The sequence below is a fragment of the Pseudorasbora parva genome, chromosome 1, assembly GCF_024679245.1.
Source record: "Pseudorasbora parva isolate DD20220531a chromosome 1, ASM2467924v1, whole genome shotgun sequence".
Classification (NCBI taxonomy): domain Eukaryota; kingdom Metazoa; phylum Chordata; class Actinopteri; order Cypriniformes; family Gobionidae; genus Pseudorasbora; species Pseudorasbora parva.
This window is the reverse complement of record NC_090172.1, coordinates 36,162,057-36,183,723: the sequence shown is the minus strand read 5'-3', so window position 1 is coordinate 36,183,723 and position 21,667 is coordinate 36,162,057. Positions and strand designations below refer to the sequence as shown.

Below are 21,667 nucleotides of genomic sequence, written 5' to 3'. Positions count from 1 at the left end.
TTAATATGATAACAATCATATAACCAACAGAGAGATCGCTTTCTCCGAGAGTTTGAGAATATTCACACATAATTTATACACATAAAAACATGATATCAGAGTTTTAAAATCAAATATTTAAAAAAAAGAACCATACATCACGGTTGTTTAAACCAATAAGCATTAAGCTGTGTCGTCAGCAAGTCGTTTCCCATCACGCGTTCTGGCTTTAGTCTGCGCAAGCGCGTAAAGCGCCGGAAGTGGATCTCTCGCGCGTGTAGGTCTCTCATAGTTTACACAGAAAATTGGGAAGTGTTACTGTGGCAAGGGGGGCGTGGTTTAGCGAGGTCTGCAGCGGGAGAGAGAGCCGCGGGACGAGCGGTAAGTGAGTGGGTTGGAAGCAGATTAATAACACCTGTCTCTCGTTCCAGTAATGAGCGCGGAGAGGGTATAAGACATCGGTGGAACCGGAGACCAGGGAAAGAGAGACTCGGACGGTTGATGCCAGAGACACTGACACGGAGAAACTGGAAGCCGGAAGTGCCGACCCGGAAGTGATTATTGTTGTTTTGAGTTTGGACGGAAAGCACACGCTGAGTGTGCAGTTGGTTATTAAGATACAAATAAAAGAGAAAGCATCAACCGTCCAGCCGACCCCCGTGTCCTCTTCCTTCCTCACACACACGAACTTTGTTACATTGGTGCCGAAACCCGGGAAGGAAGCAGGACAGCGCCGCCGCCATGCAGGCGCCCTCCGCCTCGCCGTTTGCGGACATTATCACCTCTCTCGCGGCCCTCCACCAGGAGCAACATCAGGCTATGCTGGACCTTCGGGCGGACCAAGAGCTCCGCTTTGCGGCCATCGTCCAAGGCCAGCAAGAGGACCGCGAGAGGTTCCGGAGCTGGATAGACCGGGAGGTTCGTACCGAAGCCGCCGGGCTGACCAGCGCACCGGTCCACGTGCCCCTGCATAAGATGGGGCCACAGGATGACCCGGAGGCCTTCATCGACCTGTTCCAAAAAGCTGCGGAGGCCTGCGGGTGGCCCCGGGCACAGTGGCCGGTGCGCCTGATTCCACTGCTCACCGGGGAAGCCCAGGCGGCCGCCCAACAACTGCCGGTAGCGAACCTCCTGGACTACGAAGACCTCAAGCGGGCCATCATCCAGCGGGTCGGTCGGACCCCTGAACAGCATCGCCAGAGATTCCGCTCGCTGGAGTGGGGCGAGGCCGGCCGACCCTTCGCGATGGCCCAGCAGCTCCGGGACTCCTGCCGCAAATGGCTATTGGCCGGTGGAAGCGACGTGGACCACATCGTCGATCTGGTGGTACTGGAGCAATTCATCGCTCGGCTACCAAAGAAGACTGCCGAGTGGGTCCAGTGCCACCGGCCCACGTCGCTGACGACGGCCATCAATCTGGCGGAGGACCACCTGGTGGCGTGCCCGGGGGTCGGCGAGCCCCTATTAACCTCTCCCTCTCTCTCTCCCCCCTCTGTCTCTCCTTCTCGCCCTGTCCCTCTCCCTAGGTCCCGCCCTCCGGGGGCCCCTCGCATTCCCCCCAGAGGCCGGGGCGGCGGGTAGGCCTGGGCTGGCCTGCTGGCGGTGCGGCGACCCGGATCATTTTGTGGACCGATGTCCGATGATGGACGTCGGGACAATGATCCGGGTCCCGGATTTCCAGCGGACCACCCCCGATCAAGCAGGAGAGTACCAAATTCCTGTGAGTATCAAGGGGGGTACATATAAGGCCTTGGTGGATTCAGGATGTAACCAAACCTCGATCCATCAAAGCCTGATGCAGCCTGGGGCATTGGATACTGGCCGCGTGGTTAAGGTGCGGTGTGTGCACGGGGATGTGGTGGAGTATCCGCTGGTCCCAGTCACGATACAGTTCAGGGGAGAAAAACATAGCATCGAGGTGGCGGTTAGTCCCCACCTCCGGCATCCGCTAATTCTGGGGACGAATTGGCCCGCCTTTGCGGCGTTATTGGGGTCGTTATGCGCGGATGCCGCTTGGGAGAACAAGGCTAGGAACGGGGCGGCGCGAGTGCAGGTTGGCGAGACTGATACGGGACCCTTGGGAACAGCTCCAGAGGAACCGAGCGGGGTCGAGAGACTGATTCTCTCGGACCGCGATGACTTCCCTCTGGAGCAGTCTCAAGATGAGACCCTAAAACATGCATTTCAGCAGGTCCGCGCTATCGACGGTCAGTCTCTCCAACCCGCATTGCCCGTCACGTATCCTTATTTTGCCATAATTAAGGATCGGTTGTATCGAGTGACCCAAGACACTCAGACAAAAGTGGATACAACCCAGTTATTGGTACCAAAGAGCCGCCGGGAAATGCTTTTCCAGGCGGCTCACTCGAATCCGATGGCGGGCCACCTGGGGCAGGCGGCCACACTGAATCGCTTAATGACCCGATTTTTTTGGCCAGGCATTCATGACAATGTGCGCAGGTGGTGCGCGTCTTGCCCTGAATGTCAGTTGGTGAATCCACTGGCCGCCCCAAAAGCGCCATTGCGCCCCCTTCCATTAATGCAGGTCCCCTTCGAGAGAATTGCGATGGACCTCATCGGGCCATTAGAGCGATCCGCACGTGGACATCGTTTTGCGTTAGTCATCGTGGACTACGCAACACGATACTCCGGAGGCAGTGGCTCTCCGCAACATCTCCGTGAAGAGTGTTGCGGACGCACTGTTTCGTCTAATCTCCCGAGTGGGGATTCCGAAAGAAATCCTCACTGATCAAGGCACGGCGTTTATGTCACGCACGTTGAGCGAACTCTACGGTTTATTGGGCATTAAATCCATTCGAACAAGCGTCTATCACCCACAAACGGACGGTTTGGTCGAACGGTTTAATCGCACGCTTAAATCCATGATCCGTAAGTTCGTGCAGGAAGACGCCAAAAATTGGGATCGGTGGTTAGAACCCCTCTTATTTGCCGTGCGGGAGGTCCCACAAGCCTCCACGGGGTTTTCCCCCTTCGAGCTTCTCTACGGACGGCAGCCCCGGGGGGTGCTGGACGTCCTACGAGAAACTTGGGAGGAGGGACCTTCTTTGGCCAAAAACGAAATTCAATACGTGCTGGACTTGCGAACAAAACTCCACACCTTGGGGCGGCTATCTAGGGAGAATTTGTTGCAAGCCCAGGACCGCCAGAGCCGGTCATATAACAGGGGTATGAGACTACGCAAATTCACACCGGGAGAGAAAGTGCTCGTCTTACTCCCTACATCGAGCTCTAAATTAATGTCAAAGTGGCAGGGGCCGTTTGAGGTCGCACGACAGGTTGGAGACCTCGATTATGAAGTGATACGATCCGATAGGAACGGGGCACGTCAAATATACCACCTCAATCTCCTTAAGAAATGGAATGAGGTGGAATCAGTGTTGTTGGCGACGGTGATCGGGGGAGAGGATGATCTCGGGCCAGAGGCGAGCATCAAAGCGCAATCGGTCGCGCTGGCCCCTGGGGGAGATCACCTCTCACCGTCCCAACTCACTGATTTATCGAAGCTACAAGCGGAGTTCGGCCGGACGGCTCCCCGGCCTGAGTCGGGCGGTGGGGGTATGTGGCAAGGGGGGCGTGGTTCAGCGAGGTCTGCAGCGGGAGAGAGAGCCGCGGGACGAGCGGTAAGTGAGTGGGTTGGAAGCAGATTAATAACACCTGTCTCTCGTTCCAGTAATGAGCGCGGAGAGGGTATAAGACATCGGTGGAACCGGAGACCAGGGAAAGAGAGACTCGGACGGTTGATGCCAGAGACACTGACACGGAGAAACCGGAAGCCGGAAGTGACGACCCGGAAGTGATTATTGTTGTTTTGAGTTTGGACGGAAAGCACACGCTGAGTGTGCAGTTGGTTATTAAGATACAAATAAAAGAGAAAGCATCAACCGTCCAGCCGACCCCCGTGTCCTCTTCCTTCCTCACACACACGAACTTTGTTACAGTTACCTTTCACTGTGAAGATCTAAACATATTTAGACGTACAGGACATCACAATCAAGAAGATTTCGATATATTAACGGACAACTGTTTTGTGTAAACAATGAGAGGAGTACACGCGTGAGAGATCCACTTCCGGCGCTTTCCGCGCTTGCGCAGACTAAAGCCAGAACGCGCGAATGTCACAACAGGAAACAAGCACGCGCGCCCTCGGATCTGTCGGATGTAGTGGTGTACAAAAGGTAAAAACAATATAAATACTGCTTGTTTTCTCACACACACCGCTCGTTTCGTGTCTTAGACCATCATTGTGTACTTACGATGGGGGATTGTTTAATTTGGACTTCTCTGTGTATGCTCTTTGAGGTGGTGACCATAGACCTGCATTATGTGAGGCACAGACAAGAACGGTTTGACCTAAAATGATCAAAATTGAAACTACTGGGGAAACAAATACTCCTACATCTCGGATGCCCATGAGGTAAGCTAAAACATATTAAAATTTAATTTCAAAGTGAACTATCTCTTTAAGAATGCACATGAAGAGAGCAAATATGTATATAATTTATAATAAATACTGCAATATTTCATAAAAAAAATTAAAATAAGAATGATCAATTTTGATTTAATGGGGACTCTCAACTCTAGTATCCATTGAACAGTGGTGCATGAGGACTGCTATCAGAATCCTCAGCAGCTTCTGCTATTTATCTTTCTTATTTCATCAAACACAATGAAAGATCCTCCGGCAGTCAGTGACTCATCCTCTTCAGTTCTTGTGTCATTGGACTTCATTGAGCCATTTCCTCTCTGGATGATTGTGATTGGCTGTTGTCTCTGTGATCTTTGTGAAAGACATTGATAGAGTATAAAAATGGATTTTGCACTTCACCTTTCAGACTAATCTGGGGGGACTGAACTAAACTAGACTCCATTTATCAGGATGTCTCATGCTGTCAGAGACTGAGTCAGACATTCTTTTTGTCAACATGTGTTTACATAAACTAAAGAGCAAAGGAGGCTCTCAGTGTTAATGAAAGGATGCATGATAAGGTGCTTAGCATCTTATTCCCAAACAAGTATTTAACACAGTCATTATACAGTTGACGTATCAATGCAGACAGCCTAACAAACAACATACTAAACCTCTTATCAATAAAGAAGAGTCTTCTCTCCAGTTGCTGTTATAGTGTATCTATTTATAATCTGACTATATCAGTTTGTGTACTGTATTATATACTGCACTGTATAATATTTGTAATGTATAGAGTGTTATTACATTTTGCAGGATAATATACACTACCGGTAAGAAACTTAATTTTTTAACTAATAATTTTATTCAGCAAGGATGCATTAAATTGATCAATAGTAACAACAAAGATATTTATAATGTTACAAAAGATTTATATTTCGTGTTCATCACAGAGTCCTAAAAAATGGTATAGACCTGATGGTTTCCACAAACACATCAAGCAGCACAGCTTTTTGTAGTAATAATAAGAAATGTTTCTTGAGCATCAAATCAACATATTAGAATGAAGTACCATGTGACACTGAAGACTGGAGTAATGATGCTAAAAATTCAGCTTTGACATCACAGGAATAAATATACACTCACCTAAAGGATTATTAGGAACACCTGTTCAATTTCTCATTAATGCAACTATCTAATCAACCAATCACATGGCAATTGCTTCAATGCATTTAGAGGTGTGGTCCTGGTCAAGACAATCTCCTGAACTCCAAACTGGATGTCAGAATGGGAAAGAAAGGTGATTTAAGCATTTTTGAGCGTGGCATGGTTGTTGGTGCCAGACAGGCTGGTCTGAGTATTTCACATTCTGCTCAGTTACTGGGATTTTTACACACAGCCATTTCTAGGGTTTACAAAGAATGGTTTGGAAAGGGAAAAACATCCAGTTTGCGGCAGTGCTGTGGGTGAAAATGACTTGTTGATGCTAGAGGTCAGAGGAGAATGGGCCGACTGATTCAAGCTGATAGAAGAGCAACTTTGACTGAAATAACCACTCGTTACAAATGAGGTATGCAGCAAAGCATTTGTGAAGCCACAACACGCACAACCTTGAGGCGGATGGGCTAGAACAGCAGAAGACCCCACCGGGTACCACTCATCTCCACTACAAATAGGAATAAGAGGCTACAATTCGCATGAGCTCACCAAAATTGGACAGCTGAAGAATGGAAAAATGTTGCCTGGTCTGATGAGTCTTGATTTCTGTTGAGACATTCAGATGGCAGAGTCAGAATTTGGAGTAAACAGAATGAGAACATGGATCCATCATGCCTTGTTACAGTGTTATTTGTTACATTGTGCAGGCTGCTGGTGGTGGTGGTGTAATGGTGTGGGGGATGTTTTCTTGGCACACTTTAGGCCCCTTAGTGCCAATTGGGAATCGTTTAAATGCCACAGCCTACCTGAGGATTGTTTCTGACCATGGCCATCCCTTTATGACCACCATGTACCCATTCTCTGATGGCTCAACCTAATTGAGCATCCTTGGGATGTGGTGGAACGGGAGCTTTGTGCCTGGATGTGCATCCCACAAATCTCCATGAACTACAAGATGCTATCCTATTAATATGGGCAAACATTTATAAAGAATGCTTTCAGCACCTTGTTGAATCAATGCCACGTAGAATTAATGCAGCTCTGAAGGTGAAAGGTGGTCAAACACAGTATGGAGTTCCTAATAATCCTTTAGGTGTATATTTGTGTGTGTGTTTAAACTTGGCTTAACTCTAAGTCTTTTTTTAGGAATAGTGCTCATAAATGGCTGTTTAGTCTTGGACCCAGAAATGATCCCTGCATCCCAATTCGCATACTACACTCTAAAAAATGCTGGGTTAAAAACAACCCAAGTTGGGTTCAAGAACCGACCCAACCCAATTGTTGGGTCGGTGCATTTTCAACCCAACTTGGGTTGTTTTTAACCCAGCATTTTTTAGAGTGTATCCATCCTAAATAGTATTCGAAAATAAAATTAGTATGTCCCAAATCGTAGTATGTTGAAACCGATTCCCGGATGGTTTACTATTTCCGGTCCGAATTCGAAGTATGGATCGATGCCCACAACCCATTGCGAGTTGGATGAGGATTCGATTAGAACTAAAAACGCGGATAAAAAGCGTTAAAAAACTACAAACATGACGGATGTGCAAGTCAGACGGTTAATTAGAGAAGTTTAGATAAAGGGGTTTGAGTGACCAATTATCAATATTTAACCTGACAAAAATATATTTATTCAATGTTGTCCACATTATATTTCACCTGCAGCAGCATTGTGAACTTTTTTAATGACACATTTGGCCATTAACTTTTAAATGGATCATTATATTTAAACTGCAAACACATGAGGAGAGTCTCTGACCCACAAAGACACACACATGGCAGATCAACGAGCATCTACATTTCTCTCCGATACGGTAGGAGATTAAACTGAATGTGGAGGATTTGAACTGTGACGAATCTGACGATGATTGACAGGGCAGATAAACGGTGCCGGGATGCACGTAACTAAGCGACAGAGTCCTTTAAAGATGGCGAAGTAGTATGTCCCGAAGCTTGTATACTTTTCTGCTACACACTCAAAAGTATATACCTTTTCTTCACAAAAAGAGTACATACTTTTTGGACGTAGTAGAAGTAGGCGAATTGGGACGCAGCAGATGTTTTTATTAAACAAGGTTCGGGAGGAGCTCAGTCAGATAATTGACACAGGTGGAGAGTACTCAGCTAATCAACAAAAGAGGTGTATATATACGCAGCTGTCTTACCTCCATTTTGTTGACAGTTTACGCATTTAAATTTACTCTCTATAAATTATATGTAAGTGTAAGCTCGTGAAACAGCATTATGACGTAGACTGCAATAGTGAGAGAGATATGTGTGGTGTTAATTTGAGTGGCACAGGTTAAGCAAAGCTGCGTTCAGCTGCTGAGAGCACTGTGATCTGACATCTATGCTGCAGCTACTATAGCTGAACCACAGCAACACCGCTGCCTTAAACCTCTCATCAGGATGACCACATCCTTCACTCTGAACTCCATTCACTGACCCAAACCCTCTGACCTTACTACACACACAGAAAAAGAAGAGATAGAATTAGGAAAAGAGATGGTTTCCTTCCATCTTGCCTACCACAGGGCCCTTTTTGCATACTGTATGTTTCTGTCTCTTATATACCCTGTAATCACTGTCTGCCTGCCTGCTTGCTAGCTTTGTTTCTCTTTTTTGTTGCTCATTTTCTTTTTGGTTGAAGTATAGTTTGTAGTGTATTTTGTCATGATTGCTGGACATGAAATAAAACTGTTACACGAAAGTCTACAAACAAAAAGTAAAACTATGAATGGTGATGTGTAGCTTTATTGTAAAATAATTAAATTGGTCTACTTAAGATTTCTAATTAAATATATTCCTTAAACATAAAATGCAATTCAAGTTTTGTTTAAAAATTCTGTACAATTTTTAAAGAAACTGCTTCAGAATAAGAAATACAGCAACAATGAGCTAAATATTTGGTTATGTTTTCATCAAAAACATTGTCACCAATTATTTACTTGACCTAGTCTAACCTGGATTACACTAAAATAGAATCAGTTTTATGCCAATGCACGAATTTCCCTCCCACAGAACATTTTAAAACTGTAGCCGAAGGGATTCTGACCACTGCCAACAATTCCCTAGAGATTTTCCAGTGAGTATTGTGTGAATTTTAGGGCACAATTAAATTACTCATATTTCATCCTTAATGTTTGCAACAGACTTAATGAATATAAATCCCAATAGCTAACTCTTTACAAGCTGTATGTTTTGAAACTCAAATGAGAAAGCTTGCTGTGAAGTGGTTTTTGGATAACAATCAGACACACACACACACAAACCCGGAATATGAAATCATTCTAATTCTTCACATGGAAACCGACACATCACTTGTGCATATTTCTGCTAGAACAAATTATATTGCTTCTACACATTCAGTTATCAGTTCTTTATTTCTGTGGTTTGTGCACTTCTGTGGAAGGTGTCTGTGTGTTTGTAATTGACTTAGTACAGATATTCTGGCACTATCCCACTGTTTTAAATTAAAGTGTGTTTGTATGTTGACCCTACCTATTTTTAACGCATTCTGCATTAGAAGATAAAACCAATGATTCCTTTTTTTTATTTCTACTTTTTAAAAATATTTAATCTTTTTAGTCCTTTTAATATCCGGATAAAATGACCATAATAAGAGCAGTGAGACAGACCTGATGACTTGGACAGAGCTCCAGGCATCCCTGAGGAATATGCAGTGAGACTTCCTCAGTGAGGCCAGGGATCCCTCTTGTGGGAGCCATTTCTGACTCATTTTACAGGGGTGACACATTTGATCATATCAGTGTGCTAACATTCAGCAAGGGCTGCTGGTATATTGTGTGTGTAGGTGTATGGCATGTGTGTTAAAGGAATAGTTCAATAGTTACAAAATGAGATTTTTGTCATCATTTACTCACCCTCAACAAAAGAAGATATTTTGAAGAATATCTGTAACCAGACAGTTGATGGTCGCATTGACTATGGCACTCAATGGGGTCTATCAACTGTTTGGCTACCCATATTCTTCAAAATATCTAATTTTCTGTCAGATAGAACAAATAAGCTTATGCTTTGGAACAACTTGAGGGTAAGTAAATGATGACAGTAAATGATTTACATTTTTAGGTGAGCTATCCTTTTAATGTTGTGGATTTAACAAGCACACTTTATGAGTGATGTTCGTTTTGCTATTTGGGAGTAATCATGCACACTCTCACACAAATTGCATTGTAGCATATACCGTCCAGAAAAGAAGAGGGAAAGTCTGAATCATAACTTTGCAAAATAGTCAGGTACATCTGTGTGGTGTGTGTAAAAAGAGCTGATAGCTTTATTACTAGTCATCTTTCCATCTGTTCCTAAATGTTGCCCAGACTCGTGCTGAGTGCATCAACATTTGTTTGCAGCACACTGATGAAGAAACCAGATCAGACAAGACCAGACTTTAAAAAAAAAAAAACTCCAGATCTCACACAACATACACAGAGTTTGTCGTAATATATCAATTGAAGTGCTTCCTCCAAGCACATTGCAATGTTACACATGTAATCGAATTCTTCAGGGAGTGTAAATAGCATTGTTAGCTGTTTAACATTTAGCCCAATTGGTCTGCATGGAAAAGAGGTACACAACTAAGATGTAAAATTTTTGACCAAACAGTCAAAAGAGGTTGAAAGTGATTTAGGGCTTATGTAGATTTTTTAAATTAGAGATTTGCATAATGGCAGTATATTGCCTTTGTCATGGCAACAAATTGAATTGTCTCAAAATAACTCTTAAAAAAACACTTGCGTTATAATAATTTCAATTATAATAAAAACAATTTTATCCATATGACCAGTGAGTTTATGCTGAATCAAGTGCAACCTATTTCTGATATTATGTTACTAAAAGAGTTTTTGTGTGGGCATTTTTGGAAGAGATTATAATATGATTTGATTGCAGTTATATTTGGTCATATTACACTTTGAATGTCCAGTAAAACTAGACAGAAACCTAATTTAACTTACCGAAATCCAGACACCACTTTCCTCACGCTGAGAAATGAAGGAAAAAAACTATCACTGAACTAAAAGAGGAATGGAACACAATGCCTTGATTAAAAGGGGAACCATAGCTTTATTATTTTAAGGATTATTCTCATGGTTTGGTGGACAATGTGGTTCGTGAATCACTTAGGAAAATGACAGAGCTCAGAGTAAAGTAGACTGTTTCTGGGTCGGTGTGCAGAGCTGCTTCAGTGGGGTTTCAGCCTCATCATGATATCCTCCTCATACAGACCACCAGCCCCCCAATCTTCTGCTATTATCCCATTCCCCCCAACACACACACACACACACACACACACACACCACATTAGAACCATGCGGCTGTGTGCTCAGTTCTCCACCCTCAGAATAGTGTATGGTAGCGCTGCTTCTAAACAGGACTGAAGGAGCCGAGAGTAGACACACCCTTCTCTCTTTCTTTCAGACAGGCAGACACACTGACCCCATGGATTGATATAAATATACCTCTTATTGCTGGCTGCTTCTGGGGTTGCTGCCTAAAGCGTCTCATTTTGGCTTCTGACTGAAATAACCAGTAAACCTCAGAGAATAAAAGAGAGAGAGAGAGAGAGAGAGAGAGAGAGAGAGAGAGAGAGAGAGAGAGAGAGAGAGTGAGAGAGAGAGAAAGAGAGAGAGAGAGGGAGAGAGAGAGAGGGAGAGAGAGAGAGGGAGAGCATGACAGAAGGAGAGGGTATGTAAGGTGTGCATCTGAAACAATGAACAATTTGGACAGAAGAGGGAATTCACTTCAGCTGAAAACACATACACACATAAAACTCTGAACATAACACACTTTTTGTTCACAGACTGAGGCTTGCACTTTTCTATATAGCTGTGTTCCAATTCACTATATATATATATATATATATATATATATATATATATATATATATATATATATATATATATATATATATATATATATATATATATATATATATATATATATATATATAGTGAGGAAAATAAGTATTTGAACACCCTGCTACTTTGAAAGTTTTCCCACTTGGAAGTCATGGAGGGGTCTGAAATTGTCATCGTAGGTGCATGTCCACTGTGAGAGACATAATCTAAAAAAAATCCATAAATCACAATATATGATTTTTTAAAACTATTTATTTGTATGATACAGCTGCAAATAAGTATTTGAACACCTGTCGATCAGCTAAAATTCTGACTCTCAAAGATCTGTTAGTCTGCCTTTAAAATGTCCACCTCCACTCCATTTATTATCCTAAATTAGATGCACCTGTCTGAGGTCGTTAGCTGCATAAAGACACCTGTCCACCCCATACAATCAGTAAGAATTCAGCTACTAACATGGCCAAGACCAAAGAGCTTTCCAAAGACACTAGAAACAAAATTGTACACCTCCACAAGGTTAGAAAGGGCTACGGGGAAATTGCCAAGCAGCTTGGTGAAAAAAGGTCCACTGTTGGAGCAATCATTAGAAAATGGAAGAAGCTAAACATGACTGCCAATCTCCTTTGGACTGGGGCTCTATACAAAATTTCACCTCCTGGGATCTCAATGATCCTAAGAAAGGTGAGGAATCAGCCCAGAACTACACAGGAGGAGCTGGTCAATGACCTGAAAAGAGCTTGGACCAACGTTTCCAACGTTACTGTTAGTAATGCACTGAGACGTTATGGTTTGAAATTATGCATGGCACGGAAGGTTCCCCTGCTTAAACCAGCACCAGTGTTGGGTGTAACTAGTTACTAAGTAATTAGTTACTGTAATTTAAATACTTTTCCTTTGAAGAAGTAAAGTAAGGGATTACTCTTAGTTTTGTGTAATTTAATTACAGTTACTTCACATGTAATTCAATTAAATACAGTGTATAGACTGTAGAACAATTATACATAATACAATAGTGGAATTAATATGAAAAACTTTAAAATGCATGTTTTATCTATCCTTCTCACGTGTAAAACTTTGGTCAGTTAATAAGAATAATTTATGTAGTTTTATATTTTGAATTTGAATGAATTAAAATAGCTGTTTCATGTCTATCCTTGAATCACTTAACTAGTCGAGCTTGATATAGGATTAAGAAAGTAATTAAATACTTTTTGGAGAGAGTAATTTGTACAGTAATCTAATTACACTATTGAAGATGTAATTAGTAACTAGTAATTAATTACTTTTTTAGAGTAACTTACCCAACACTGACCAGCACATGTCCAGGCCCGTCTTAAGTTTGCCAATGACCATTTGGATGATCCAGAGGAGTCATGGGAGAAAGTTATGTGGTCAGATGAGACCAAAATATAACTTATTTGGTCATAATTCCACTAAAAGTGTTTGGAGAAAGAAGAATGATGAGTATCATCCCAAGAACACCATCCCTACTGTGAAGCATGGGGGTGGTAGCATCATGGTTTGGGGGTGTTTTTCTGCACATGGGAGGAGGCGACTGCACTGTATTAAGGAGAGGATGACCAGGGCCATTTATTGCAAGATTTTGGGGAACAACCTCCTTCCCTCAGTTAAAGCATTGAAGATAGGTCGAGGCTGGGTCTTCCAACATGACAATGACTCGAAGCACACAGCCAGGAAAACCAAGGAGTGGCTCTGTAAGAAGCATATCAAGGTTCTGGCATTGCCTAGCCAGTCTCTAGACCTAAACCCAATAGAGAATCTTTGGAGGGAGCTCAAACTCCGTGTTTCTCAGCGACAGGCCGGAAACCTGACTGATCTAGAGAACATCTGTGTGGAGGAGTGGGCCAAAACCTACAGGAAATGTTTGACCTCTGTAATTGCAAACAGGCTACTGTACCAAATATTAACATTGATTTTCTCAGGTGTTTAAATTCTTATTTGCAGCTGTATCATACAAACAAATAGTTAAAAAAATAATATATTTATGATTTAGAAATGATTTATTTTTTTATTTTTTAGATTATGTCTCTCACAGTAGGCAGACCCCTCCATGATTTTCAAGTGGAAGAACTTGCAAAATAGCAGTGTGTTCAAATACTTATTTTCCTCACTGTATACATGTATATATATATATATATATATATATATATATATATATATATATATATATATATATATATATATATATATATATATAGGGACTTTAACACGTTAATTAAGATTTTACTTTTTTCTAGATTTACTTTTTTAGGACTTTAACACGTTAATTAAGATTAATAACGCAAAAAATAAATAACATAATTTTAACCACACTTATTTTTGCACCGCGGAACATTTTTCAATGAATGAGTTTCGACGGACCGATTATACTGAAACACCAACTAGCGTTCACGAGCATAGTTCACGAGTCACGACCATAGACAGTAAAAGAAATGGACAGAGCGACCCCATTGACGTCAACGGCGAAATAATGAAGTCAACCTAGGGCTACTCACTTCCTGATGGCTGAGCGAACTGCGCAGGCTCAGACTGAGCTTGACGACGTAGATGTGACGTGAGCCTCCTGTCTGACAGCTGTAGGTCTTCTAGTAGTTGTGGAAAGTGAAAGCTGAATCACATTGTTTAAATATTTTCTCCCGTTGCTTTTGGCTCACTATGGGCTTCTCCCCATTCTTCCCCCTTGACTTTATCAGACTTTATGTCTCCACGTCCCCCCGACTGTCTCATAGACAGTAAAAGATGCCTGCGAGCGTCTCCTCAGGTCTATACGGTAATTTCTCAACTGTGCGACAGAGTCGCGTTGGTTATGACGCAATCGTTAGCCTATTTTTACAAAAACAGCTTTTGCGGGGCGATAGTGTAAGATACAAGGTAACGGAGCCTTTTATGCATTGTCGTGTTTCTTTAGAAATAAACAATGGACAAATGGATTCTTTAAACGTCTCAGATGTAAAGTTATTCACTGTCAAAGTGACTCAAAAATGAATGGGAGTCAATGGGATGCTAACAGCAGGTGATGGCTTGGTTAGCAATGGCAGCCCCTAGGGGTGGAACGCTTTCCGAGCGCTAGATTACCCCCTTGGTCACGACAACAACAAACCATAGTGAACATGAATGAAGAAGCTGATGAGACCGCTTTGCTTGGCCCCATGGATGGGAAATTTTGTTTAAAAAAAAAAAAGGATGGAAGCGTTGACAAGACCATGGTTGTGTGCAACCAAGCTTTACAACAAGGAATTTGCGAATCACTGCAGCACATCGAGCCTCAAATATCACAAATATGTTTTTGCTACACTTAATGGCAAACATTGCACTGGTCTGCTGGACTGAAATAAATAAACAATATTTCGTTGATTAAGTTTATATATTCAGTCATTTCATAAGCTTCAGTGTATTCAGTCAATGGTACACTAAAATTCCATGTGAAAAAATACTCAATGTTCTCAGGTCAAATATCTATATGCAATTAAAATGTGATTTATTTCAATTAATTAATTACAAAGCCAGACAAAATAGATTTTTTTTTTTAATCGAGTCCCGGCCCTAATATATATATATACATTTAACATATCTAAATTCACGTGTATTTATAAAACCAAAACTATGCTTTTAATACATTCAAATATATAAAACATAATTGTTAAATTATTTTAAAGGGGGGGTGAAACACTCAGTTTCAGTCAGTGTCATGTCAATCTTGAGTACCTATAGAGTAGCATTGCATCCTGCATATATCCGAAAAGTCTTTATTTTTTTTATAATTATATAAGAAAGATGCGCTGTTCCGAGTCTTTCCGAAAAAAGCCGAGCGGGTGGGGGCGTGTCGTGTGAGCGGAGCTAAATAATGACGTGTGCAGCAGCGCGCTGCAGTGAGGAAAGTGAGTCGCTCTGTGAGGAAAGTGATTCGCTCAGTGAGGAAAGTGATTCGCCCGTCGCGTGAGGAAAGTGAGTCGCTCTGTGAGGAAAGTGATTCGCTCAGTGAGGAAAGTGATTCGCCTGCCGCGTGAGGAAAGTGAGTCGCTCTGTGAGGAAAGTGATTCGCCCGTCGCGTGAGGAAAGTGCTAATACAGATCGACCGCCGGCCTATCAGTGGGTAAGTCAGTAGCTACTGGTTATATCACCTGTTTAGCATCCTACAAGCCAGCGCTTTGATGGGCGTAGCCTGTTGCTTTCGCTCTCTCCCTCGCTCTCTCTCACGCGCTTCCGGTAGAATTGTCCGTAAGGCCCATACAAGGAAATTCCGCCCCCGTTAACGTCAAAGGGGACGCATGATCTCAAAAAACTTGCCGAAACTTATGACTAACCGGAAGTAGTATTTTTGACAAAGAAATACTCCCATCAAACGTCCACCTTAACTTTTGAAACTTTGTCTATGTTTAGTATGGGATTCCAAGTCTTTAACAGTGTAAAAAGATCAGTATGCATGAAACAGCATTTCACCCCCCCTTTAATATAGTTTGTCCTGTTTGTCCCTTGAAAACATATAAGGGCAATTGGAATATACCTCAAGTGTTTTTTACGTATGATATTTCAGTCCCTACGGTCTGTAAGATGAGTCACTTGTCTCTTTGGTACTGGGATATATCCCACCCCCTCCAGCGACAGTCACATTAGAATATTCCATGTTGTTTATGTGAGAATCATTGAGATCCGCTTCAGTTGGTGAGTGTGTTTATCAAACTGCTCCTTTCTTACAGGCGTCATAGGAAAATGTCAAGATCACACGCATCCACACACAAATGAAAAGGTCACCCCCTCGCAGCACATTCTGTGACCTCTGAGTCTGATCTGGCTCTCTCCGGCTGATGATTACATTTACATTACCATACTTATCAAACACACATAAACCATAAGTTAACACAGAACACAATAAATAAACCCAATGGTATACCTATGTGCCAAACACAAAACCACACTGTACACCATAGATCAAAATAATATTGAACAAATAGATATATACACACTTTTTGAAAATTAAATAAAAACAAATGAAATAAAAACGTAACTCATAATTAAAAGGAGTGCTGGAATCTCACTGTATTCTGTATGTTTTGCTGAATTGTTTTCTATTTTGTACAAACAAGCACATACTTAAACCAAATTGTAAATTTGAGACATTTTACACAGTTAATGATCCCACATTTTTCTGTCTTCTGTTGTTCTTTTTGCTTTGTCTCACTCTGCTGTGGATAAATTAGACCAGATAAGTGTTCCCACACACTCACAGTAGGGACCATAGGTGGCAAACACATCATTGTTACTCTAATGCACACTAAATATGGTTACACTAATTCTACCGCCTCTAATTTAGTACTTCCATTTAACCATAAACATAATGGTGTACATGTACACAACCCTTAAACTCAGCAATCATACAACCCATATGAAACAAACTTATGGTTACAGGTTCATGGATTCGCAAGGATTTAATTTCATATTAACAATTATCATTTATCATAACATCTTATCTCCAGACTAAATTGTATTGAGTTCTCATTTGTTTAATTTCCCAGAACTATTGCTGACCAAAGAGGATACATTTTTTTTACATATTTTATGCAGAATGTATATAAAAAATCATGTACAAAAAAATATAGAAATCCTAGAATGTTTTACATGATTATATTATTTACGACAATTTAGCACATTACCAGACTGTAAAAAAAAAAATACCCTACAGTTTCTCTTTACTGTGTGTTTTTCTGCTATTGTCTCATTATATTTTAATGGAGATTCTCATTACCAGATTTTATGTTCACCAGGGTTGCAATTATTTGCTCAAAAATACTGTAAAAGCAGAATGATTTCGTTTTATAAAGCTGCACTTTTGTGAAAAAGAATCAGGAGGCAAACAGAAGAAAAGGGAATAAATGATGTTAGCAGTTTTCTATGCCATCTATGTATGAATGTGATTATGTGCAAATATCTCCAGGCCCCTAACAGAAATCTTAGAAAATCTCAGGTCACTGTGCAATACCCTTTGGGAAAAGTTTTCCGATGCACTAAAATTAAACTGTCTAGGTCGCGGCATAATGTTGTTTAAACGTTACAATATTCCAACTATCTGGCTTAGGGCATGTACAAAGCTGTCTCCATTACTCATTCTCATGTCTCCCTCTCTTTTTTGTATGTGCAATATTGTTTTCTTTTCTCACTCATCTTGTCACAGCACCCTCTATATGTGTGAACAAATACACAAAGATTCATCCCTTTATGAAACAACATTTATAGCAATTTCATATTTTTCTCAGATCGTCTGTGATAAGAGTGCTTGTCTTAAACAAGAACCTTCCAAAACAATGTTTTAACCTAAAAAACTCTCCGCTGATGACTAACAGGCTGACTCACTGCTGTGCACACATTGCAACCCAGCTAAAAGATGCATAAATCAGATGCGGCAGCAGAACAGGGGAGTATGTTCTTTCCCTCCACAGATTGATAGTCTATTTTTAAACAAGTGATGCAAAGTTTAGCCGTACAATTTGATAGTATAATCAGTTTCTTGCATTAGCAAAGTGGTTCTCAACTGGTTTTGACCAATGGACCAGTGCAGTACCAAAATGGTTCATCATAAAGAAGTTAGCAAAAAAGCAAATAAAAAATAACATTGAAATTTCTTAAAATGACCATGGACTGCATGGGTAAATAGCACAAACCTGTCAAGAAATGTCGAAAATATTTTACATAAGAAAACATAATAGTAATATTTAATCATTAGAGCAATTAAAAATTTTCTTTAATGTGCTTATTATTTAGGTCTAAATTGACCTAAATAATAAGCACATTAAAGAAAAATTTTAATTGCACAATTTACCCCAAAATGTCTCATTACTATACAGTCTAATATTGTCTTTTTAATTATTTTGAATGTCTTTGATTTGTTGTTTTTTAAGGTATCTTTTATGTAAATAGGGAAAATAACATATATTGTGAAATTGTAAAGTTTTATATTTTGTATTAAAAATGTAATATATTAGCATATCAACAGCCATTGTTCAAAAATTGTGCTGCTTATTATTTTTTTGGAAACCATGATCAATATTTTGGGACATTCAGGACTTTTTTTAGGCACTGCTGCCCCTCCGAATATGTCCAACAAAACATTTGAATAATCAAAAAACGAAAATTTCAAATAATTAAAAACAGCAGAAGAATTAGCGAGCTCCACACTTAGGTGGTCATCAGTGCGCCATCTTGATTGTTTGTGAATACACATAATTCCTCTTGTTCCCTGTCTTCTTTGTATCATCCCATTTTTTCCTTCTGTCTCTGTTCATTTTTCTTCTCATTTCATGCTTGAATGTTCATTCATCAGTCCTGCTCTATCTGTTGTCATAGTACCGCTGGCTCTTCTTACACTGGACTGCTTTGTAAACTACGCAAGTATGATACCAGCTAGCAGCTACAATCACGACATTGTGAGTCAGGTATGGTCAATGTGTCACCTGCTTCCAGACGTCACGGAAACACTGATTATCACTGCAGCGTATGTGAAATGTATTGACCTGAACAAAATATTTTCTTGTCCCTCTTAATGTCTTTTTGTTTCCTTTCCTCAATATTTTACTCCTTTGCTCTTGTTACAGTGCAGTTGACTGCACTGCAGTTTCTCTGACCCTCTCAGTACAAACGGATCCATGTTCTTTAATGCGAGTGTGGTTGTCATGGATACAGTTGCTAGATAGACTGTCATGGATTTTGAACACTGCTCAGAATCACAGAACGGCACCTCAGAGGCAAGATCATACCAGTGCAGCTATTAACAGCGCACCTGTTAGGACTCATTAACTTTGACTGAGTCCTGTGTAATGCAACGCTGCTTTTGCCAAAGGATTCAGCCTCCACTTAATGACAGACTTCCACTGAATCCAAGCCAGAAAACCTAAAATAATCGTAAAATCATGTTGCAATCATAGGGAATGTGGGGTGAGATGTCAGAACATCAACACAGAAAACTATTGAGATAGCTTTTCTTTTCCTTTTATACTTTTTTTACATTTTCAACTTTCTTTAGTGTGTAATGTTGCTGTTTGAGCATGAAATAGGTCTGCAAAGTTACAGTTTTTCTCTATATCAGTTTCAAAACGTCCTTGAAATGCCTTGGTTGTAGTCTTGAGTTCCCTTTTGAAGTAGAACTTTGACAATGCATCATAGAGTTGATTCTACATGGATTTGTTGAATAAAATACACTGGTGCCTGAAGCATGTGTACTAAAACATTCCGACGACGAATGAAGCACCTGTGAGTATAAAAGGGCTCCTGAAATTCACGTCATCAGCTTTTTTGTCTTCAGGAGGCGTTTGTCTGAAAAACAAACAAATTAAAGAAAACAAAAAGATCAAGCAACAAGTGTTTTGAAAAGTGTGTGCCTCTGTGTCCTCATTATTTGACACCCAAGGACACACAATCTGTGGATTGAAGGTCAACTTGTCAAGCAGTTTTAGAAAGGAATCGTTATTTCTTAATCCTCAGTCGCTGGCTCGAGCGATCTGCTGGATCAGGAAGGCCAGTCTGACATCTTCTGATCCAGCAGAGAGCATGCTGCTGGTGGAATCCAGCTATGAAGAGATGTATGTATAAGGTGAGGGTGAAGAAAATGCAAGAGTTGAGCCCTCTCCATCCGTCAGCCCCCGCATATGGGGATCTGTTGGATGTTATGGCTCTTGCCACACACAGCCAGACTGGATCTGGCTTTAATGTACATTGTATGTACAGGAGATTGCTCATGATAGACTCCATAATAATTTCCTGTCAGGACATGATCATGTCTACCCTACGAGCATTCTGTTTCTTCTGGAAATCCACACTTACACCCTTAAAAATAAAGGTGCCAGGAAGAACCAAAAATGGGGTTTCACAGCAATGGCATATAGAAGAACCATTTTTGGTTCCCCAAAGAACTGTTTTGTGAAAGGTTCTTTTAAAGAACCATTTTTTCTAACCATTTTATAATCAAAGAACTATTTAAGAACCTTTATTTTTAAGAGTGTAGGTGGAACAATCATGGAAGAAACTGCATACAGCGCAAATTTTCCCCTTCTAACATTCTAATTATGTGAATGGGAAGGGATTATGCGAATAAGGATACACAAATATGCCCCCTGTTGAAGAGACACTTGCAGGATGAAGTATTCTCACTGAAGGCTCTGGTCTTGCCACCTAAACCACTACAGACCACCTTGTGATTAACTGGAAGTGGTCGTGGGGAAGTTTAGAGAAGTCGAGGACCAGTAATAAGCAGCCTGAAAGAGAACAGTCAAAACCACTGAGGGAATTTAAAAAATAAACCCCTTATGTGATCTAATCTCCCTTATGTATCTTACATTAGGGGTGTGGGAAAATCGACTAACTTCTAGATTCTAGTCCACAAAAAAAAAGAGAAAAAAAGTGTCCACATGAAAACGCAAAAACATGCTATGAAGCGCTGTCAACAGCATGCCAAACCAACAGGTGGCAAACTGGCAATAACCCTAACCGTGAAGCCATGTTGGCCAATCAGAAGCCTGCAAAACGGTTATTGCCGGTTTTCATTTATATCTGGCACTTGTTGCTAGCCCCTTCTTATCAGGCTAAGGGTTGGTGCAAGATGAATACCGTAGTTATATAAGGCAGTATAGATTCCCTCTACTTTATTTTCCTCCCTCCCCAACTACTGTTGGATCTTTAAGAAAGGGATATACTGTAGCTCCTATGGATGAGTGCTCTACTATGGCCCTGGTTTGACAATGCTAATAAGTAGAGGACACTCACCTGCGGAGTGTCCCTCCTTGTTATCTGTCACATGCTGTGGTCTAGTACTAAAAAGAAAGACAAAGAACTAGCTATAGTGGGTCTTTGGTAGACTGCTTTTATACACGGCAATGTTGGAAATTGTGTTTTTAAGAAGTCTCCCTTGTGACCTCCTTGGGGTTGGAGTTGGCAGACAAGAGTTATTGACAAACTGAAGCTTGCCTTTCTCTTATTGCCTCCCTGTCTGATGAATGGTATGGACATATCTTTATTTGGCCCTAAGGGTTGATGAAAGGTAAATTAAATTAGGTGAGCAGTATAGTTCCCTCTATTTTGTTTACCTCCCTCCCCAATAATTTTTGGATGAATATTGCTTCCCTTTGAAAAGATAGCCGGTTTCAGGCAAGGTACTCTCTGCTATCTCCCAGTTACATTTGGTAACTTGAGTTGAACCTAATTTCCCCTGTAGCTACCT

General features: G+C 41.2%; 1 protein-coding gene across 3 annotated transcripts in view; it reads left to right on the top strand.

The window, feature by feature from the left end:
- Window positions 1-21,667, top strand: part of creb3l1 (cAMP responsive element binding protein 3-like 1) — a 74,273-nt gene that overhangs the window by 4,534 nt on the left and 48,072 nt on the right. For all 3 annotated transcript variants that reach the window (XM_067439385.1, XM_067439357.1, XM_067439375.1), the window contains exon 2: window positions 4,300-4,414. The gene's annotated coding sequence lies outside the window, so the exon portion shown is untranslated. The remainder of the gene's footprint in view (window positions 1-4,299; window positions 4,415-21,667) is intronic.